This window comes from Anomaloglossus baeobatrachus, chromosome 1 (assembly GCF_048569485.1).
Source record: "Anomaloglossus baeobatrachus isolate aAnoBae1 chromosome 1, aAnoBae1.hap1, whole genome shotgun sequence".
In the NCBI taxonomy this organism is placed as follows: Eukaryota; Metazoa; Chordata; class Amphibia; order Anura; family Aromobatidae; genus Anomaloglossus; species Anomaloglossus baeobatrachus.
Window position 1 is genome coordinate 592,351,276 of NC_134353.1, and position 24,617 is coordinate 592,375,892.

Here is a 24,617-nt window from a genome sequence, read left to right on the forward strand (position 1 = left end):
AAATTCGACCTGTTTTAGGCGTTGTTCGAGTCGTTCGACGAATGCGAACAATTAGCTTCAAGTTTGACAGTTCGAGGTTATGTTCGATAATGGTTTGATCACCAAAAGCATAACTGGCTTTTCACAGTAATACTGTCATTCAATGTTAATACACTGGAACCTTGGTTAACGAGAACAATCCGTTCTGGGAGGGTGCTTGTTAACCAAGTTACTCATTTAGCAAAGCAAGATTTCCCATAGGAAATCATTGCAACGCAGACACTTCCTTCCACAACTTGTAAATTTCCCATCCTAGTCCCCTATTGTGCCATTCCACACATGCACAAACACACACAAACACACACAAACATACACCAAAATAAACACACACACATATTATGCTTACCTTACCTTCCGTTCCATCGCCAGCCTCCTGGGACTTGCAGTTTGTAACCATCACGACCGATGCCGGAACCTCTGTTGCCAGAGCGCTGACGTAAAAGGCAGGAGCCGCTTGCCTCTGATTGGCCAGTGCGCTGCCTTTGAGTAGCATCTGACAGAGGAAGTTCCTCCCTCGTCGCGATAGTTACCCGATACACGTAGTTCCCCGCTACAGGATGTGTATTGGGTAACCATCGCAATGAGGGAGGAACTTCCTCTGTCAGACGCTAGTCAAAGGCAGCACGCTGGCCAAGTAGAGGCAAGTGGCTCCTGCCTTTGATATCAGCGCTCTGTCAGCGGAAGTTCCGGCATTGGTCGCAATGGTTACCTGATACACATCTTGTACCGGCGAACTGCAAGTCCCCGGAGGCAAGCTATGGAACAGAAGGTAAGGTGAGCATAATATGTGTGTGTGCGTTCGTGTTTGTGCATGTTTGTATATGTTTGTGTTTGCCTGCAATTGTTTTCAATGGTATTCTAAGGTGTTTGAAAGTGTTCAACGAACGTTCGTCGAACGTTCGACAAACACACCCGCCGTTCGACGAACCGAGCCGAACACAAACACTAGGGTGGTGGCTCATCTCTAATTGTGACACTGCAACACATTGGAATTCCACGCTGTATATGTTGCAGTGCTTGTACAAACATAGTGAAGTTATTACAGGCTATATTATGCAGCAGTCAAAATAGATCATGGGTTATTTTGAGATCTGACATTGGCAGGTAATAAGATATCTGTATCGATTACCAAAGATCTTTGAAGAGGCAAGATATTTCTCAGTTGAAATGTGTGTAGAATTATCATTGTGATCTGTTAATATTCATCCTGGGAAAAAAGACAGACACTCACCTACATGAAAGAGGGGATGAAGGAATCGCATCAATTTACCCCTGTTCTGCACCCCTGTGTCTGCTGTGGAACCTCAAGGTCAATTTCACATGCTGCTTGATTTTGAGGAAGAAAAGGAGGAGCAACAGCAGATAGAAGTGGAGGACGTAGATTTGGTGCAGGCAGGGGATGAGGCAGACTGAGCAAAAATTATGTCGAATCTTTAGCTGGCCACAATCAGTCATTACAGTAGGGTTGACAATGAAACAACGCTGCCCTTGGTAGTGCTAAAGAGCATGGCAAGCTGTATGCTGGAATGCTTGTGAGAGAACATATGTATTGTTTACATGAAGCAATGTAATGACCAATGGAATGTCACACTTTTAGACCTTGCTATAAAATCAAAATAAGATCATTTTCTCCAGCTTTTGAAACTGAGTCTAAATACTTGTTATAAATGTAACGGGGGCAGAGGGCGCCTCAGGGGGTGTAGTCGAGTCCCCTCGCCTTGTGGGCCGCAGGCTGAACCCCGGCCCGGCCGTCACTTGCAAAGCAGGTGTGTTGTTGGGGCACAGTGTGGATGCATGGGGCCCATTCATGACAGCGTTCTTTCTGTGCTCTCCAGCTCCTTCTTCACTTTCAGGAAAGAGACAATTGCAGGCAGCGGGTAAACCAAACACCGTTTTATTAAACAAAGCTTCCATCTTTTTGTTTGCAGCAGGCTTACTTTAGTACGTTACAAGTTACAAGTCCTTTTATACAAAAACAGTTTCCTTTTTCTCTACGGGCACTTTCCTTTGCCTGCAGGGGCCAATTGTTATCCCCCTAGCAGTGGTACTCCTATCCCGATTTTAGTCCAGCCCTTTCCCAGGGATTTGTATTGAACTAGGGGATGGCTCCAGTACTCACTACCGGCTCCAGATTAGCTCCAACTTCTCCGCTCCACTGCCACAGCACCCACTCCTGCACTCTGCCCCGGCACTTCTCCTCAGCTTACTCTCCTGTTACATTCCCAGCACACTGCCCTGCATTCAGAGCCCAACCCCCCTTCTCTCCCCTCCTAGGCTGCCCTGCCCCTTCCTTCCCTGTCACTGTTACCAGGGGAACCACTCACTACACTGGCACCTAGGGGGAGAGAACCGTACATGACTCGCCCATCCCAGGGCTATGGGACACCCGGTGCCGGGCCGGACTAGTCCGGTGGTTGTCAGTGGTGGCTGGGCCCGGCTCCGTGGCCCTGGTGGGTGTCAGTAGAATATGTGGCTTGATGAATAAAGTTTGTGTTTGTGACGCCACCTGTGGTATGCGGCTAATACGCCGCCGCTGCTGTATGAGGCCTCCGGGGGATGTTATAGCAGCAATGGTGGTACTGCTCCCCACAGGTGGAGCAATGCCCGGGGCACTGTTGGTGCTCGTGAGAGTCTATGATGTAGTGGAAGTTAAGCAGCTAAAATAACAGAGACCACTCCAAGGGTGCAGTTCAAGTTCTTTACTCACAATCCTTGTCTGGGCCCAGGGGCCCTTGGACTGCTGGGACCACCGTCAGGGACCTCCGCCGTTTCTGGGTGATTCTGAGAGTAAAAGCCGGTACCCTTCTCTTTAGTGTCTCTATCTTCTGCTGTCTTCCTTAGCCTTGCCTTTGATAGTATAAACCTGGCATGGCCTCCACTACAGCCTCCAGGCTGGGGGGTCACCTGTCGGCTGATTACCCCTTTTCTGGAAGGTCTGCTATGGGTTCTGGCCCGGGGAGTTTACAACATTCCCTGGGCCTCGGTTTTTACTGTTTGGAGATGATCTTTGCACTCCTCCAGTCTCTAGGGACCATCACCTGTTGCAGCTTGATCCCTCCACCGATGTTCTTGTGGAGCAGGCAACCGCAGCCCTACAACTACCCGTGGCACCTCTAGGACTACCCGTGGCCCTGGGACCCTTTCTGTTCTCTGCGTGGTGTCACCTGGACCCTCTGAGTCCCAGGATCTTCACCAGGAAGCGTCTCTTTCTTTCCTTTCAGCTCCTGACTGACTTGGAGCTTTCTTTCCGTTACTTCTTCTCCTCCTTGCCTGCCTCCAGGAGGCCTCCTCCTCCTTCCCCACTTTCTCTCGTTCTCCTTCTCCAACTACATGCTGGCTCCTCACTCTCTCACTCCCTGAGGTAGACTGACTAAACTTGACCTTCCTCTCTGTGTCTGCTCTCAGATGGTTCCTCCCACCTCCCCAATTGCCCTGTTCTACCCTATAGGAGCAGGGATGGGTCTTACGACCCCTCCCAGCATGCAGCATGGGAGGGTTGTCTGCCACTTTCCCTGGTCCCAGTGTGTTCCTAGCAATGGGTGTAGTGTGGATTTACCAGGGGACCGGAGTTCACTCTCTTCCTCTCCCAGAATGGGGCATCACACCGCTGGATGGGGTGCAATGACCTGTGGCGACGGAAGCCTCAGGGGCGCCACATACATAACACACAACATTGTATAATGTGCCACCATACTCCTGTGGCGTCTTCAGGGGGGGAAAAACGTCTTCTCCACACTAGGGGTCCGTCCACCCCTTACATGTATACTGCAAAGTTTTTGTTGAGCAAACACCTGCCACCCATATGACTGTTCATCAGACCCCTCTGTGCTCCATGCAGACACAGTGTTACACCACCTATGTTAGTTTTAGAGATACAACAAGTAACTGAGGCAGCAGCACTTACAGTATATATGACATAATGGGACAGAAGTTTCTGCTGCCATTGTGGCAACCTGTCGCATTTCTGCAATCCTGGATGCACAATCTGAACATCCAGATTTAGTCATACCTAAACTAAGGAAGTTACCTTGAGATCTGATAGCATTAATTTTTGGTCAACAGATTGGCGCAATTTTCTATGGGAGAGCTGTCATGTCCAGCTTCCAATGTCATATTACAGGGGGTAATTACTGTGACTGGTGGATTTGTCAAATCAAAGATGATCAAGTTATCTGCCACAGGCAAGGAGAGCCTAACATTTGTCAAAATAAATCTGGAATGGATTAGTGCAACTTTTCATGCATCAACCATTGATGTCAATGACTACATAGGTCATACCATTTCTCTCCTTGTCTTACTGTCCATTGACAGATGTCTACACCATTCTGCTGCTCAGAGTGAATCACACTCTGCCGGGCATCTACAAAATGTCCATCCTGTCATCTATAGTATAGTACTACTGATGACACAGTAGCAGATGGCCAATGCAAACGCTCATGCAGATTTTGTGTGTGTGCACACTCGTTTTCTCCTACAGTGTCAATGCAGATATGCTGTGCCAGGAATCCAGTTAAGGTAGTGTTCACTCTCAAACTCAGACCTCATTTGCTTCTGATATTACATTTTTTAATGTAAAACTAAAATAGTTAAATCTATATTGCAGGCAAGATTTTTTTTTAGAAGGGTTAAGTCCCCTACATGACTGAAGACGTCTAATTTTACATATGGGTATGATAATCTCCCTTTATAAAAGTAAATCCATTTATTCATCTTTATGTTCACATGTGCCATTTTAGTCCATCACACTGAGCGTGTCTAAAACATTTACAGTGTAATTGGGCTTAAATGTACAATATGAATCTAAAAATGTATAAATGGACACATTCAGCATATGCACAAATACATATACATGACCCATTTCAAACATATATTCAAACAAATTACATATATACTCATAACACATTACACACAAATAAAAATACAGTTAGGTCCAGAAATATTTGGACAGTAACATAAGTTTTGTCAATATTCCGGTTTTTTTCAATTTATAAGATGCACCGGACTATAAGACGCACCTGAAATTCACAACAAGAAAAGGGAAAAAAATGGGATTCATCTTATAATCCAGTGGTGTCCTACCAGAGGGGGCTATGGCGGTGGTGGAGAAGGCTGTGCTGGTGCGGCGGCGGAGGCTGGGGTTGTGGCTGAGGCTGTGGCGGAGGCTAAAGCTGCAGCAGAGGCTGGGGCTTCGGTGGAAGCTAGGGCTCCAGCAGAAGCTGGGGCTCTGGTGTAGACTGGAGCTGCGGCGAAAGCTGGGGCTCGAGCTGCGGCAGAGGCTGGTGCTGCAATGCTGGGGCAGCTGTGCTTGGGCTCAGGCTGTGACGGCTGCTGCTGCGGCCGAGGCTGAGGTCGGGCTGGAGTGGAGGCTGGTGCTGCCCTGCTGGGGCAGCTGTGCTGAGGCTTAGGCTTTGGCGACTGCAGACTGTGAGGGCTTAAAACAAATAGCGCCCGGAGTCAGCGCAGATTGAGCTCTAGGCTTAATGGCAAGCCAAGATTTCATCTGCGCAAGTGCCACCTCCGGGCGCCATTTTCCTGAAGTCCGCTGGAGAGAGATCATTGGGCCGGAAGAGGCGCCTGAGCAGATGAGAGCTTGAGCCGAGAGCTCCAACTGAGCATGCGCCGACTCTGAGTGGCATTATTTGAAGTCCTCACCGCCCAACCCAAAGCGCCAGTAAAGCCGCCGGAGATCCCGCGAAGCAGCCTCAACACCATCCACAGAAGACCACATGCAAACACCGCACAGTCCCTACAGCAGCTGAAGACCCCAAACAGCAGCTGCTGACACTGCACAGCCACCCCAGCACCAACCACTGCAGCACCTGCACAGCCACCACAGCATTCCCCCGGACCCATGCGATCTCTCTCCACCACTCTGATAAGTTAGATTCAGATTGTAAGACGCCTCACTTTCCTCCCTAATTTTTGGCAGGAATAGTGCGTCTTATAATTCGAAAAATATGGTATCTGTTTACCAAAACAAGATAAAGTTATAGCATTAATACAAACCTAACGTTCAGACTCTTAGCTTTAATTTGTGGGCATCACATCCTAATTGAAGTAAGGGTTTAGGAATTAGAGCTCTTTAATCCGTAGCTGCATCTTTTTGAAGGGACCAAAAGTAACTTGACAGGTATCTCAAAAGCTCTATAATGAGCTGCATAGTTTATTTCCTCATTAATACATAATCAAATAAACAGGTAAAAGGCCTGGAGCTGATTCCAGGTGTTACATTTGCATTTGGAAGATAATGCTGTGAACACACAACATGCAGTCAAAGGAGATCTCAGTAAAAGAGAAACAAATCATCATTAGTTTGAAAAAAGAAGAAATCCATCAGAGATGGATTAATGTTAGGAATGGCCACGTCAACAGTTTGCTACATTCTACAAAAAAAAAAAGAGTGCACTGGTGGGCTTGGAAACTCAAAAATTCCTGAAAGTCTACGGAAGACAACAGTCAAGGATGATTACAGAATTATTTCTATGGTGAAGAAAAACTCCTTCACGACATCCATCTAAGTAAAGAACACTCTCTAGGTGTTTCAGTATCTAAGTCTACCATAAAGAGAAGACTTCATGAGAAATACAGAGGGTTCACCAAGAGGTGCAACTATTAATCAGCTTTAAAAATAGAATGGCCAGATTAGACTTTGCCAAAAATAATATTTAAAGAAATCAGCCCAGTTTCTTTTAAAGCATTCTTTGGACAGATGAAACTAGGATCAATATGTATCAGAATGATGCGAAGAAGAATGCACGGGCAATGCTTGGATCAGCTCATGATCCAAGGCACATCTCATTCTCTGTAAAACATGGTGGAGGCAGTGTGATTGCTGGGCATGCATAGCTTCCCATGGAGAGAGAAGGAACATCTCTGCAGAAGTTTGAAACTAGTGGGGGGAGCCCCTTGTTCTCTGCTGTTACACAGCTATGAGCATTAAAAACTATGCAGTCTGATATACAGTGCTGCAACTTCACAGTGTACTGTCATGTACTTTTGAGGGTAGAACCTGCTCCAGGGTCAGAGGCCTACTGGAGAATTTTCCAGCTTTCCATTGGGCCAGTCTGAACCTGATTTTACCAATATAAACCTGCCTGATACAGCATATAAGGATGTATATCACAAATAATGCAATGCCTTCTAATAAACTACTATAAGTGAGTGCACTCCTGTGCTTTATGGGACTGCAAAGGCAGGCAGTGTGATGCCTGGCTTTATGTTGCCTTGTTGTCACTAAGTCACACATGACTAAGGCTGCTTTCACACTACGGTTTTTTTAACATGCGTCATGAACGTTTTTTTGCTGTAAAAGTGGATCCTGTTTTTACAAAGAAAATTGCATGCAAATGCATGTGTTATTTTGCAGAATCCTGCCACTTGAAGTTTATGGGCGGGCATTGAAGTCATGTGATCAGGAGTGAGGGGAACTGAACGTCATAGACTGGGAGCCGGCATCTGACAGCTGCGGACACTGGTAACCAAGGCAAACATCAGGTAACTAAGCGAAGTGCTTTGCTTGGATACCCGATATTTACCTTGGTTACGAGCGTCCGTAGCTGCTAGGAGCCGGGCTGCCTGCACACGTAACCAAGGTAAGAGACTGATCACGCCAGGCTGGTTTCTGGGCATGCTCAGTAGAGCAAGCAGGATCCTGTCTATCAGCATGCCAGCGTTCACATGCGTTTGCGTGCAGTATAGTCAGGATCCAGTGAAAAACAGTATTTGGACGCAGCTCAAAAACGCTACAAGTAGCGTTTTTGAAAAAAGATAAAAAACTGCAAGTCGCTGGATCCTCACTATAACGCACGCAAACGCATGTGAACGCATGTTGACGCAAGTCCATTGCAAATGCATTGAAATGAAAATGCGTGGATCTGTTTTTGCGTTAAAAAAACGTTCATGACGCATGTTAAAAAAACGTAGCATGAAAGCAGCCTTAGTTCTGAAACTGCTGGCATTCAAAGATCGGATGGCTTGGCAAAAGGAGTGGTTCTAGTAGGAAGTAATATGATTGTGCACATACTGTTTTACAGTGAAATAAAGTATAGGCATTTACTATTGCCTGTAAAAGTATTTAAAGGGGAATTCTCATGTTTAGAAGTTAGTCAGTGGATAGAGTGTAACTTCTCAATCTCTGAAGCTCCTACCACTGATCTCAAAAAACTGGGCCCTGAAGAGTCCCATGTGATTGGAGTGGTGGTCAATCATGCACACTGCTGCTTCACTCATTCTTAATGGGACAACAATAAATATATGAGTGCTGGGCTAGGCTTCTCTGGCAAGAATAAATGGAGTGACAGGTGCATGATTGACCTCAGTTCCATTCACTTGCATTCAGAGCCCCTGATTTTGGGATTGATGGAGGTCCCAGCAGTCTGACACCATGGATCAGGAAGTTTTCTATATCCCATGGATAAAGAATAGCTTAAAAACTTGTGAAGAAACATTCAAAAGAAGTCTGTTATGGCTCAGTAACTTCCTAAACTAAGCACATTGCCCTAAACGTAATAATATATTTTATTGCCGTTTCCATTCTCTCCGTGTTAAGAAAAACTACTAATTTCCAATGAAAATTAGGTGCTTATTTCACCCTAGGTGGTATATTGTGTTTCAGTGCACCTTCTTAATAGTTAATTATGCCATGCTGTTCCAACCCCCTTCTTTATTAACAGCATTGTTTCACATGGGCGACAAGGCAAAAACTGTAAACAACTGCCAAGGGTGCACTCAGTACCTAATCTGCAGAGTATGCTAAAGTCATTTTTCGGACTATCAGAAAAAGGAAAGGGCAACAAAAAAATCTAATAATTCATATGGGAAGGTGCACTAAATGGCAGTGTTCTAAGGATGCAATTTCGAAGTGACAGATTCCTTTAATTTTTACCAATATCCAAGTATAAATGCATGCTCTTTTAGTAATGTAAAAAGGCAGCCATTTTTACTAACGCAGGTCACAAAACAAATTTGCTTACAGGATGTAACAAGCCCATGTGATAAAGGAGAAGGCAATATATGCAAACTACTGATGAAACAACCACTTACACACTTACAAATTCATGGAGTGGGAGGTTGCCTATTATTAGATTGCACATGGATACGGCTTGTATAGGGCGCTGGTCATACACATGGGGGGCAAGGTGTCTGGCTTACAGCCTATAAGAGACGTTCATACTTAGATCAGGCAAGCTGAAAAGAACTATATAAGTACACCCCACAGAGACAGTCACCCTAGTTTACAAGGTCAGCATTGATAGGCCTGGCTGTATCCCGCATAGAAATGAAAAAAATGTGCAGTTAAATATACTGTATATTATATACATATAACATTTGTTGATATTTGGGCCAATATAAGCAAACTCACAACCATCGTCAAGGGGGGAATTGATAGTTATGTCAATGGTTATTTTGCACCTGAGTTGCTTCTGCTATTAGCATCCTCTATGTGCATTTGTTTTATGACCTGTGTTAGTAAATATGGCTGCCTCTTTCTGCAGTTTGTTGTGTATAATTTTTCTATTGTTTTGATTTTAATTTTAGAATAGGGAATGGCAAGACAATGGGGACCCTTGACATGAGTTCTGAACATGCGTGTTTTTTCTGCTAATTTTTTTTGCGTCTTTTTGCTGTGTTATTGTGTTAGTAATTTACTAGTTATGTAGCCCGTGTAGGTACAGTGACACAGCTAAAAGCTGACAGGAAAGAAAACAAGGTAGACAGTTTGCAGCTGCATCCTGCAGAATACACTGAGACTGTAATATGAAGATGCATATCACATGTTACACTGGGAATCTGCAGTATGAGGCTGCATCATACAGGGTACACGGACTTTCTCCAGTATGAACCTCCATCATTGCTTTCTCATAAACAAGACAAGATCACTTGGTTGAGCAGGCGTTTCTGTATATGTTAGAGTTGGCTGAGATGGCTGTCGGCTAAACAACTGGCCTGAGAAATTGTTCTGCAAATGGACATCCAAGGTGTTTGGCCAACTGTAGTGTTTTTCCGTTTTTCCTTCTGTCCAAAAGAAAGAAAGAAGGTAAGAAAGAAGGAAAGAAAGAAAGAAAGAAAGAAAGAAAGAAAGAAAGAAAGAAAGAAAGAAAGAAAAAGAGAGAATAAAGAAAATTAGACAGAGAGAAAGAAAGAAAGGAATAAAGAAAGAAAAAAGGAGTAAATACAGAAAAAGAAAGAAATAAAGAATGAATGGAAAGTAAGAAAGAAAGAAAAAGACAGAAAAGAAAGAAAAATAAGTCAGAGAAGAAAAAGAAGGTAAGGAGAAAAAAAAAAGAAAGAAAGAATGAAAGAAAGAAAGAAAGAAAAAGAAAGTAATAAATTACAGACAGGTAGAAATGAACATTGCCATACCTTTTTTTTACCATAAAAAGGGGAAATTTCCTATCTGTGACATATCCCAGATTTAACATTGTACAAAGCTTTCAAAACATATCTTATATGATATATGAGCACACTAGGGAATCCTTTTAAAGTATTCCTATTGAAAAACTAGAACAAAACTAAAATAACTTGATAGATTTATTGGATAACAAAACCCCATTCCTACCAGATCCTTTCTTTGTGATAAATCTTACACTATTTTTGTACTTTTTATTACAACACTACTTGTACAATTTTGCTTTTATTAACACATGTAAAGTATATGTATATATATATATATATATGTGCTCATGTATATCTACAATGAAATAATACAGATCTAGATAACGAGAAATTTTAGATAACTAGAAAGTACCTTATGGACTATTTCATATCCAGATTATTGAAGACATTATAGGACCAGTCGTTAGAGACTAATGTAAATAAATAATAAGTAAGTAAATAGTGATGAGCGAGCATTATGCTGCTCGGGTGCTTGCTGCTCAGTAAGAGTAATTGGGTGCTCGGATAGGCACGACTCGAGTACTGAGTATAATGGAAGTCATGAAAAAGTAGCAAATCCGGCACAACCTGTATATTTAAAAATTTCTTCTTTATTTAAAACATAGACAAAAATTAAAACATGGTGCCGAGGAACACACCACACATAACCCTGACGTGTTTCTGGTGCCCACAGTGACCTTAGTCATGGGATGACTATGATTAACGGCGCTATGGTGGCTGGTGGCCGGAAACACATCAGGGTTACATGTGGTGTGTGCCTCGGCACCATGTTTTAATTTTTGTCTATGTTTTGAATAAAGAAGAAGACATTTTTAAACATACGGGATGTGCTGGATTTGCCACTTTTTCATGATATTCATGTCTTCCTTGGTGGACTTCATCTGAGCAGTCCAACGAATTACAAAACAACAATTCTACTACTTTGGAACGTCAGTAGCTCCTTCCAACCTTTTCTTACCTATAATGGAAGTCAATGGGGGACTCAAGCATTATTCCGGAAGATTTCCCAGAAAAATGCTCAAATTCCCCATTGACTTCCATTATACGTGGGTACTCAAGTCCCGCCCATCCGAGCATCTATATAACTGCTGATTATGAGTATCGAACACCAAAGCATGGTAGTGCTCACTCATCACTAATAGTAAACCTACTATAAACTCGAATAGTACCACTTGGTTATACATTTTGTTATGGTTCTTTATAAAACTAATTCAGTAATAATGTTATATTTTTAACATTTTGTTAATTAGTCTAAATAGTGGGGAGAGTTCCAGACATTTGAGGCACTATTACTGGGAAAGCGTCTTCATTAAAAGACTAATGAATGCACATTTGTTTGCCAAATTGGTCTAAAAAATAACAGAGAACAATTTGTTTCTCTATTGAATATCTGGGGAACCATGCAACCCAGTAATCAATTTGTAGCTAATTCTTTCAGACCTGTCACAAAACATCTATGCTACAGTGTTCACTCATGTTGACATCCTGATTTAACGCCTGCAAAGACATTAGTAGAAATAATAGCATGAAATATGTTAAAATTATGTTTTGAAAAATGGAACTAAAAAAAAAGTCATAAAATATTGTAGAAGGAATTAACATAAAATCTTTTAACTAATCCCTTTACTGCGAAAAGTTTAATCACAGCTCTGTATGCTAAGAAAATATCCAAATCTATTTCAGTAATGTGAAAATAAAACCCTCTCTACTGTCTGTGAATTAACCTGCCAGTCGCCGGATTCATTAAAATGGTAAAACAAAGACTACACTACAACTGTATAACTAAATTACATCCCTGCATGCCAAAAGCCCTGTTGTTTTGCTTTACAGGTTTGAAATGTTTGCAAATGAAATAATTAATATGCACAATTGTTTGCCAGCATGTGTTCGTTTCAGTGACAAAAATAATGTTTTGTGGTTGCAAGGAGAATTAGTCCCAGGAGTATAAAGGGATGTTGGCTCTACACTGCACATCCTCATTCTATATGAAGCATGCATAATTGCTGTTGCTGTCTCTTCATATGCTATTGTTGTATTTAGAACTCATACACTTATTTATTTCATTATTTCATTGTTCACAATATTCTATCTATCTAGAAAAAAAAAATCTGACCAGCACCTCCTAACTGAATGAGACAAATGTGAACAGGCGCAAGCTGCTGCGACTAAATTATATCCATAACAAAAAGTGAAGCAGCAGATAGGTTGTGCCAAGATACATGCAAACATTAAGTACATAACATTAACCCATTATTGACAAATCCAATTTAGATCTTAATAACCAGGTCAATTTTTTGGAAATCCAACTAGTGTCAAATTATGTGATAATAACTCTAAAATGCTTCAAAAAATATTATGTGGTCAAAAATGGCACCAAAAGTCCTACGCATCCCACAAAAACAAGTCCGCATATGACAAAAAAAAACTATAGTCTTTAAAATTTGGTGATGAAAAACCCTTTTTTGTAAAATAAAGTATTTTTAATGTGATAGTAGCCAAACATAAAAAAATAAACTTGGTATCATTCATTGTAATCGTACTGACCTGAGGAATAAAGGTGTCCAGTCACTTATATCACAAAGTGAACTGCTTAAAAAATAGTTATGAAGCCAATTCTTCAACTGCTGTCTCCCAAAGATCACAGTATGGCACAGCTCACATTTATCCTGCGCTCTATGCTGAGCGCATACAGCGGAGATTACGTGTAAATCTCTTAAAAATGTAATTCAGACAAAATTTTCAATGGAAAATTCACTGTAGTGAGGCAGAGGGAGTCATTTTCATCTCCTGTCTGGCTCGTGGTCCGGCGGTGTCCATCTTTGTAAGTGTATGTGTGCACGCTAAGTTTTAGCTGCGAACATTTTCTCCACCAAAAAGAAGGATTTTTGTGTACTCACCGTAAAATCTCTTTCTCTGAGTCTTCATTGGGGGACACAGGACCATGGGTTATGCTGCTGTCACTAGGAGGCTGACACTAAGTAAACAGAAAAAGTTAGCTCCTCCCCAGCAGTATAACCCCTGAGCCGGAGGCGGGCTCAATCAGTTTAGTGCACAAGCAGTAGGAGGAGAATCAAACCATTCTGGATAATACAGATAAAAACTATGAATAGTAGTCGTGTGACCAGTGGCCTGGGGAAATAGCCACTGAGGTAACCGACAGGAAATATATATAACAAATAACACAAGCAGGGTGGGTGCTGTGTCCCCCAATGAAGACTCAGAGAAAGAGATTTTACGGTGAGTACACAAAAATCCTTCTTTCTCTATCGTTTCATTGGGGGACACAGGACCATGGGACGTCCAAAAGCAGTCCCTGGGTGGGAAGAAAAACCATCACCGGAGATAGGAAGGTAACCGCTTCCCCGTCGGGCTTGCGCCAGACTTACAAGCACCGACGTTGTTACAGGTGTGTCACTGCCACCCGCAAACCTTACTCCAAGGCTGGCCGTTGCCGAAGCTTGGGTGTGAGCCTGGTAGAAACTAGTAAAGGTATGCCGACTAGATCGGGTGGCGGCCCAGGGAACCTGGACGGTCGACATCTGTAGTCCAATCGCCCAAGGGGTATCCCTTGCTCGGTAGACCGCGGCGGAAGTCCGCCCTTCATGCGATAGTCTTCACACATGGAGTAATGGATCCATGTGAACAAATCAGGCCCCTGGCGCTGGCATGGGCCTATTGGGACCGGGTGGAAGGGTGGACTGGTTGTCGGTGTAACCGAAAAGGGTGTCCTGCAGACATGTAAGACTGAGGGCTCGTACCAGTTCTGGAACGAACTAGGCCCCTTCCCGGATGAGAGAGGAGACTAGAACCGAAAACTCAATACTAAACACCTCTTCTGGAAGGAAACAGCGAGCTGCCTTGGACAGAAACGAAGAGTTCTGGCCGGAGCCTCCCCCTGTCCTGCTGGAGGCGCTGGAAAACAAAAAGGGGAGAAGAACGACAAGAGGGCTGTCCGCCCTGATGCTGTCTGTAACAACGAGATGGCCACGAGGCGCCCACCTAACAAAAACAGGTGGAGCCGGGAAAAAGGGGGTACCTTGAACGAACCCCTCACTGGAAAAAGAATCCACGTTTTTGGTGAAACGATGAAACAGCCGAGCCAGATGGACGCTTCTCAGAGCGAAGGCTCTGATTGGATGACGGAAGTGAAAAGACTCCGAAAAAATCCGAAGCGAAACGGGCCAACAACTGGCCCATACAGGGACGCGCGAGAGGGTCGCGTTCGGATCTGACTGGAAGAATGCCAGCAAAAAAGAGGGAAGATGTGGTCCTCACCCACCGGGGGAGCTCTTTCCTAGTGGAAATAAATCCTGGAGGAAACTTGATTCCCGGCCCTCAACGTTGTCTGTAATCCTCTTGACAACAGCATGACTGAGGCAGTACCCGGGATCCACTGGTGAGGCCGTCGAACTTGGGGCCTTTGAGTCCCGGTAGAGGAGAGGGGCCCCGACACAGATAACTTGGCGGTCGGGAAGGAGCCCCGGGGCCTCCGTGAGGAGTTGAGTAGGCTCTGCGAAGTATGGTCGCCTGGGTCACTCCAGAGGCATCGTTGCCTTGGTCCATCCTGAGAACCCTCGAGACCATGGGAAGCTGCGGGAAGATGCAGGAGAACCTGAACAGGCTACACGACCGGTCGAGGGAGTCGCACCTAGACCAGAGCAGGTGGTACACTCGAAGCACTATTGACTTGAAAGTTGGAACGGGAGAACAATAAGTCCACGACTGGAGGTCTTCCCTCGCCCGTGAACTGACTGGTGACTTCCCTGTTGAGGAGCACTTTTCCTAAGGGAGGTCTTTCCTACCGAAAAAATCGGCCGTCCAAAACGTCCATGCCAGGGATGGACTGACCGAGATAGCGAGGTAATGGACCCGTCCCAGGGCAAAATCTTCTTGGCCTCTTCCTTTGCCATGACACTCTCTGGGTCTACCTGGTGGATGATGCATGTCACCGCTGTGGCATGGTCCGACTGGAAACTGACTGGGTAAGGCCCGACCCAGAGAAGAATTGTAGCCGTGCTAACCGGATGGCTCTGGCTTCCGGAATGTTGAAGGGGAAACAACGCTCTAGGGCTGACCCTCGGGACCGTGCCGAGGAAAAAGTGGGGGTAGCATACCCCAGCACGGGAGACTGGTGACGGTTGAGAATATCCTCCAGCGGAGGGAAGGGAAGCTTCTCAAGGGACGATTTCGAAGACTGGTCCGCTATGAGAAAATTGGCGGATCAACCATGAAGACGGAACCCTCTTTGTCTTTAATCTTCAGTGTGGTCCACTGGAGAGAAGGGGTGAAATCTGGTACGTGCACCGTCGCTATCACCTGCACAAACCGCCGAGGGCTCGCATAGCCAGAACGGGAGCGGGTGGCATGGGTACGCGGAACTCTGTGCCAGGAAGGAAACTATTCCTGCGTGAGGAGTACTTCCTCCTGAACGGGCTCGAAAAAACCGTGCCTAAGGGATGATGGACCGAGCCGGGGTCTGGGAGGACTCGTTCCGGTATCTCAGCTACTCTAGTAGCGGAAAGTGAATATGACGGTCTAACCTCAAGCAAGGAACCTTGAAGGGAGAACCCTGGACCTCCCGGCCGTACTTGGGCGTAGAGAACCTAGCAGCCCTGTAGAGTAGGGTGCGCAGGGACAGAGATCCCTGTCAGCGCTCTTATAAAAAACTGGAACGGTCCACTGCCACGCAAGGCGGAGGGGCTGTTGGAGGAATAGAGGCTTCCTGACGAGAGCGGCGCGAACGGCTGGAACCTAGTGTGAGGGGACGACCCTGATGCCTCTGGAGCGATGCCGGGAAAGGGATGAACCCTTCCCTTACGTAGTCTAGGGGAGAGAAGTACTCTACCCTGACGTAGCCAAGGGGGGCCACTGAACTCGCCTATCTTCAGAGGGGCGTTCCCTAAGGACCGAAGGGAAGTCAGCGGCCTCCTAGATGCCGAATCTGCGTACCTGATCCCGAGTCAGAGGCCTCGACGGGTGAACACACTGATGGTAGAGGCTCAGGCCGAGCGGCAGGCAGGCCCCAGGTATGTGAAGAGAGGGTACTCACTGAAGATGATAACCAGTCCTGGGACAGCCTAGGTGGAACTTGGTCCGCTGCGTATGGAGTTCGCTGATTCTCCGAGGGACGCCACGTTCGGGACGAGAAACCCGGAGGAACACAGGCGGGTCGACTACAGGGTGGGGTGCCCCTTCCATTTGGAGCCCCCTTTCTAGAAGGGGTAATGACAATAAAAGGACTTACCACCGGTAAAAATCGAGGCCTGGGATTATCCGTGATAACGCAGTCACACGGCGAACTGTATTCCAATGAAACCGCAGGGGCCTGCCCTCTTCGTCTCTGCAAGGTAACTGCCCCCTCTCTCCAGAGCCCTACGGGGGAATGATAATGACCAAAATACACGACTTACCGCTGGTAAACGCCGTGTCTGGTAGATGTCTGTGGTCAACGACTCCAGTGCAGCATGGTCATACTCTCTGAAAACCCCTTTGGAGAAGGGAATAATGACAATGACATGGCTTACCGCTGGTAAACGTCGTGTCTGGTGGATGTCTGTGAACACGCGGTAACTCGGCGAACTCTGGATGTCCCCCGAGCACATCAAGGGTCTGCTCCAAACGCCCTAAAGGAGACCTGGGTGCACAGAGAGAAGAGGGGCTGTCCGTAGCCTTACGGCCTGACTCACCGTTTCGAGCATGCTATTCGTCCTGCGCCAAAACATCCAGGTCCTGCTCGGAGTCCAGCGGAGGTGGAAAGCCTGGGCCATCACCCGGGAGGTCGGAAGACTACCGGAGGAGGGGCAGTCTGGACCTTGGGAATAAGGTGGAAAAACTGGGGGGCCACGAAAGGCGAGACCTGGCGGGTCCGCTTCTAGCCTAGGCAAAAAGTCCCTGGTACGGAACTCGTCTCCCCGAGGGAATGGCGCCGTTTTGTGGATGGTATGACCAAGCGTCGGCGGGGGACGCGGCGCATGTGTACGAACCCGAGGGACGTCAGCGAGGGAATATCTGGCCTGAGACAGGGTATTAACCAGCCGACAGGGGCGAGATACAGGGGCGTGCGGAGCCAGTGACTGCGGTAGCTGTCAACCCCAATCTGCCATTACGTGCGGAAAATTACCATTAAGGAAAACGCAAACTTGAGGTACTGGCCCCAAATAACAAAAAACTCTGCTCTGAGAGCTCTATAGACTAACCCTATGGGATGTGTCTGATGCAAGCCCGAAAAAGGTACCTGAAGGGGTTAAAAAAATATAATGTACAAAACGCCAGCCCTGAGTAAAAAACCCCACTGTATTTAATAAACATGGAAGACTTGGGTCTATTTTCCCCTGATATACGGGCTGCTGCAGCGTCAGCAAACCGCATACCAGGAGTTTGACATAATCCCCTTTTTTTTTTTTTTTTTTTTTTTTTTTGATGAACGCTGGGGAGGCTGGAGGCGGGCCCAGGAGAGCGGGAAAAAGCATCCACCGCCCCCACTGTGATGCCTGGGGCTGAGTGGAGGGCGGAGACGGAGCGGCCGGCGACCAATAGCGATGCGGCGGGGGGCGGGCCTGTGACGCCGGAGACAGGGCCGAAGCCGGGGCCTAAATTTTGAGGCAGCCGGCGCGTGTGATCTAGAGACCGCGGTTCTACCCGCGGGAGCGGCGGCGCGGCAGCTGGAACCGGCCGAGCACTGCGGGTGTAGAGAGGACTCCAGGGCCAGATGGGGACGTGGCTGGTGGCGCCCGGTGAGTAGGCCCGGACTGGGGCCTAAATTTTGCAACAGCCGGCGCAGGGAAAAGTAGCGACCGACGGTCCTACCTGCGGGAGCGGCAGCGCGCAGGAATGTCCGGGCACCGGCCGAGGTGCTCGGTGACTGAGTAGGCCCGGACCGGGGCCTATATCTTGAAGCCGCCCGGGAGAAGGTAGGGGGAGTGTCCTACCTGGTCGGCGGCGCCGCATCTGGCAGTGTGCAGGCGTGGAGCTCTGCACTTGTGTCTGCGTGCTCCGCACACCGGAGGGCTGGCTGCGGGCCGCAGAAGAAGAATGAGGCAGGCAGGCAGGCAGGCAGGGAGGTGGACGCCGGTGGGGGCAGGGAGCCCCCTGTAGTGAAGCAGCGCTGCGGGCCCGATCATCATCCAGACGCGCTGCGAGGTCCAGTCCCTGCTGTATGCCCCTTGCACCCTTTGGGGTGATACCGCAGGGTGAATAGGGGGTGCCCCGGAAGGAATAGCTCCACATGCCAACCCGGGAGTGGTACCGTGGAATTGGACGGGGGAGAGGGCCCGACGAGTCAAGCTTCTGCGACCCAGGGGAGTGGTACCCACACGGGCTGCGAGAGCTGAGTAGAGAGAACGATACCTGCAGAAAAAAAGAATTCCAACAGATGAGAGCGACGAGCGTCGCCGAGAGAAAAAATGAAAAAAATATACGCAAAAAATCAAGTGGCTGAAGGGGGCCCAGTCGGCCCACATCAGCCTCCTACGACACTAAGCAAAAAACTGATTGAGCCCGCCTCCGGCTCAGGGGTTATACTGCTGGGGAGGAGCTAACTTTTTCTGTTTACTTAGTGTCAGCCTCCTAGTGACAGCAGCATAACCCATGGTCCTGTGTCCCCCAATGAAACGATAGAGAAAAGCACCTTGCTGCAGAATAATGCACCAAGAAACGCATGCATTTTTTTGCATGTTTTTGATGCATTTTTGTGCCATGCATATTTTTTTTTGTGAAATCAATGGCTGGAAGGGCTACAAAACGCAGGAAAAAATGCACCAAGAATTGACATCCTACACATTTTTTCACCCCCTTAAACTGCAAGAAAAAAAATAAACAATGTGCGCACAGTGTCTCAGAATTCTCTTTGATTTTGCTGGCATAAGGATAGACAGGTAGATTTGAGCCACAAGCTGCGCCCAAACTGAACCAAACAATGTATCAAAAACTGCACTGTGCGCACAAGGCCTAAGCATCTTTTCGGAGGTTTCACCTAAATCTCGCATTTCAGAGATGTAAATGGAAACCCTAATGTAAGTACTTAGCATAGAACACTGAATAAATGTGAACTGATCCAAAAATGTTCTGTACCCCAAATTAACAACAATAGGTTTCAACTCAACCCAGAAATACACAAGTTCCCACGCAGCTCCGTCATCTATTAATGAAAATAAAAGGGACTTCCTACATTATTGGTAGACCAAAGGATCTGGACAAGCACTATGGCTCCACCAAAATGAAAATCAGCAATATCTGTGTTGCGAAATCTAAATACTCACCTCCCTCCTGAGCCCCAGAGTGTGCTTAAACCACTGTTTACATACACATGCTTGGCATTGTTGTAGAGAGGAAGTCCACTTAAATTATGGGGTGTGTGTTTCCAGAAGCATGAGTTGTGCACAATGGGTCTAATTTTCTTAATGGGGTCACACATGGGAGTTTTCCCACTTTTTAGGCACATCAGGGGCTTTCCAAATGTGTAATTTCATCCACTAATGGATTCCAGACAATTCTGTGTTTTAAAGAATACTCAGGAGAAATTTTATGGTGCATTTTTTCCTACAACCCTTTTGAAAATTAAAAATGTGGAGTAAAAGCAACATATTTGTGGGATTTTTTTTTAGTTTTACAGTTCAGTGTTATAAAGTTATGTTAAACACTTTGGGATTAAAGGTAATCATTACACATTTAGATACATTCCATGAGGGGTGTAGTTTCCAAAATGTGGTCACTTATGATGGATTTCTACTGTTTAAGCACATCAGGATGCCTTTAAAATGCAACATGGCATTTGCTAATGATTCCAGCCAAATTTGCATTCCAAAAATCAAATGACCATCCTTTCCTTTTGAGTCCTGCTGTATGCACGAACAGTAGTTTTTGACCACATATAAGGCATTGGCGTAGTCAGGGGAAATTGCGAAACAAATTTAGTCATGCATTTTCTCCTGTTACCCTTGCAAAAATGCTAAATTTGGGGCTAAAGTTACATTTTTGTGGGAAAAATTGTCCTTTTTTTCTTTCCACAATGCTTTAACCTCTTAACGACCGCGGGCAGTAAAATTACGTCCTAAATGTCATAATGTTACTGCCCACGGTCTGCTGGCAGCAGCATGCTGCGATTGGCGCACATCTCAGCTGATTTTCATAGCTGAGATGTGTGCCTGCTAGGCACAAGCAGAATCGTTATCTGCTCATGCTGATTAACCCCTTATATGGCGCTGTCAATATGTGACAGCGCCATTATAAGCGCGATCGCGGTAAAGTTTTACTTACTGCCCGATACCGGAAGTCACGTGACGCGATCACGTGACTCCCGATAGTTGTCATGGTAGCACAGGGTCATGTGATGACTCCTGTACTACACCTTACTTGCTTTCACTTTCGCTGTGCCAGCGGCACAGCAAAAGAGAAAGAGAGCGTATCTGCTGTTTACAGCCTTGTAGCTGTGATCAGCAGATACTGCAGAGCGATCGGAATGCTGATCGCAATAGCCCCCTAGGGGGACTAGTAAAATAAAAAAAAAAAGTTAAAAAAAAGTTTTAAAAAATAAAAAAAACCAAAAAAAACCTAAAAGTTCAAATCACCCCCCATTCGCCCCATTGAAAATTAAAGGGTTAAAAAAATAAAAAATATACACACATTTGGTATCGCCGCATTCAGAAACGCCCGATCTATCAAAATATAAAATCAATTAACCTGATCAGTATACGGCGTAGCGGCAAAAAAATTCCAAACGCCAAAATGATGTTTTTTTGTCGCCACAACTTTTGCGCAAAATGCAATAAGAGGCGATCAAAACGTAGCATCTGCGCAAAAATGGTACCATTAAAAACGTCAGCTCGAGACGCAAAAAATAAGCCGTCATTGAGCCATAGATCCCGAAAAATGAGAACGCTACGGGTCACGGAATATGGCGTAAAACGTGCGCCACTTTTTTCGGACAAACATCCGATTTTTTTTTTTAACCCCTTATATAAAAGTAAACCTATACATGTTTGGTGTCTACGAACTCGCACTGACCTGAGGCATCACACCCACACATCAGTTTTACCATATAGTGAACACAGTGAATAAAATATCTCAAAAACCATAGTGCTATCGCACTTTTTTGGCAATTTTTCAGCATTTGGAATTTTTTTGCCGTTTACTAGTACACTATATGGTAAGACTGATGGTTTAATTTAAAAGTACAGCTCGTTCCGCAAAAAATGAGCCCTCACATGACAATATTGACTGAAAAATAAAAAAGTTACGTCTCTCAGAAAAAGAATGGCGAAAAAAAAAACGGAAAGCGAAAAATCGGCCGGTCGTGAAGGGGTTAAATCCTATGAAGCACCTAAACTTCTTGGATATGGTTTTGAGCATTTTGACAGGTGAAGTTTTGAAAGTCGTGTAACATTTGGGTATTTTCTGTTATACAGGTCTCCCAAAGTCGCTTCAAATGTGATGTGGTCCCTAAAAAAATGGTTTTGAAAATTTTGTTGGAAAAATTTGAAAACACAACACAGCTTTCAGAAACCTCTGAATGAGTCTCTGCTCCACAGCACACAGGTTCCATCTAGAGACAAGCTAAGTAGGAGTCTTTATAGCAGAGGTAATTAGCAATACAGAACAGCTGACTCTAGCTTTCCAGAGTTTAGAAAACCAGAGAAACTACTTAACCAAAGCAGCACTAGATAAAGGAGAATCTGTACAGACAGCAGTATTAACTTGAGCAAGTGTGTATGTAGTCCTATGCTGCGATCTTCTGACTCCATAAATAGGAGGGAGTATGCTCTGTCATGGTACCCTCATGACATTTTTAGCCATGTACTCTTATCATGATGTAAATGTATGGCAGGATGAGCAAAGGGGTTAAGAGTTGTGCATAAATAAATGCAAATAAGTCTGAAGATGAGTGGAACATAAATCCTAAAAAGGGATGTGAGGTTGGTACACAATTACTTTAATTATTAAATGTGGTTCTAGAGGTTATTGATTCATGGAGTGTACTTCATTTTTCACACACTTCTTCTTCCTCAGGTTAGTTTTGTTAAATAAATGCTGACATAGTGAAAGTGCAATTGTCATGTTGTTGTTGTTAATATCCATCCATCCACCTCATAAGTGTGCCATATTAAGATGCCGATAAGACCGCATGATTATTGCACAGATTTGCCTTAGGTTGGCCAAAATAAAAGGCCACACTAAAATGTGTAGTTTTATAGAATTTGGATGGTCTAGGTGAGTCCAAAAAGCAATAAGTATCTGTTGTAACCACCATTTGCCAGTCTGCCATCTGTCCTTTATAGTGAAAATCAAAATTCCTGTGTGAAGAGGCCAGCACTCTAACATGCCAAACCAGACACCATCAAAAGTGAGCATTTGCCCACTCAAGCCAGTTACCATGATGAACTGCATTCAGATGGAGATGCCGATGAGGATGATGAGCATGCAGATGAGCGTCCTTGAGACAGATCTGACAGTTTATGCAGAAATTCTTTGGTTATGCAGCTGCTGTCTGGGTGGCTGGTATCCGATGATCTTGGAGGTGAAGAAACTGGATACTGAGATATTGAGGTCCTGGGCTGGTGTGATTACTCATGATCTTTGGTTGTTAGGCCGGTTGGATATACTGCCAAATTCTCTGACACACCTTTTGAGGCGGCTTATGGTAGAGAGATGAACATTCAATTCATGGGCAACAGCTTTATTGGACATTCCTGCAATCAGCATGCCAATTGCATGCTCCCTCAAAACTTGTGACATGTGTGCCATTATGCTTTGTGATAAAACTGTGAATTTTAGAGTGGCCTTTTATTGTGGCCAGCCTAAAGGCCCAGTCACACACAACGACTTACCAGCGATCCCGAATACGATGCGACCTGTTAGGGGAGGTCGCAGGTGAGATGTCACACAGTCAGACCTTACCAACGATGCAGGAACGATACAGGTCGCAGTAGCGACCTGTATAACGATCTCAGCCGTCACTGTGACCCTGTCACACAGTGTCAAACACAGCGATGGGTCTTGCCCAGCAGGACATTGCCTTTGAAGAATATGGCCTGGACCATTCTGCAACAACTAGAGATCTCACAGCAGGGGCCTGATCGCTGGTAGGTGTCACACATAACAAGATCGCTAACGGGATCGCTACTGCGTCACGGAAACCGTGACTCAGCTGCGATCTCGCTAGTGATCTCGTTATGTGTGACGGTACCTTAAGGCACACCTGTGCAATATCATGTTGTCTAATCAGCATCTTGATATGCCACACCTATGAGATGATGGATTATGAAGAGTGCTCACTAACACAAATTTAGATAAAGTTGTGAATAATATTTGCGAGAAAAAGGCCTTTTGTGCACAAGGAAATGTCTTAGATCTTTGAGTTCAGCTCATGAAAAGTTGGAGCAAAAACAAGTATTGCGTTTACATTGTTGTTCAGTCGATCTGCCTATCAATCTACCTATCTATCCTCTATCTATCATTATATTACCACATGTTATTTGCCTTACTTATTACACAGGAGGAATTGTTTTATTATAAATACTGTTTGGAGAGTAATAAATATAGCATATATTTGAGTTTGTTTTTGTGTCTTTTCATCTTTTTCTTCAATTGTACTACTACAAAAGGGGGGAATATCTAGATAATCAGCTGAACTTAAGTAACAAGACTGCTCATCTCATTAAAAAAAATTGGTTTTCACACAGTACAAAGATACAACGCAAGTACCTGCAGTAAAGAAATAGCTTTATTAACAAGTTGGTTTAGTTAAAAGAAAATATGATAGAAAAAATAAGGCAGAAAGCTAATAACAGAACAACTTTTCCAAATTTCTGTTATTAGAGCTCCTTCTGATGTCAAAGTAATTACACAATACGCTGCCTCATTTCAATAGACTATGGTCAGCCTTTAATGATTGGGCTCATTAAATCCAAATGTACCTTTAATCCTCTAACAGCTCTTACTCTAAAGGATGGCATTCTGGGAGACTGAATGATCAGTTAATTCTGAACAAGTTTTACCATGATTGACTTAAAACTTGAGTTCTGATCAGTGCAGCACAAGGTTAAGATAATCCTTGCTCTTTTTGACATTTTGCTTCCTTCATTTTCTGTTAACAGAACAATCCTATGTCAAGAAAAAGGATATGGAAAAACATCAATGTTAAAAGTATTCCTTAAAACTAAGTTAATGAATCAAAAATAATGGGGAAC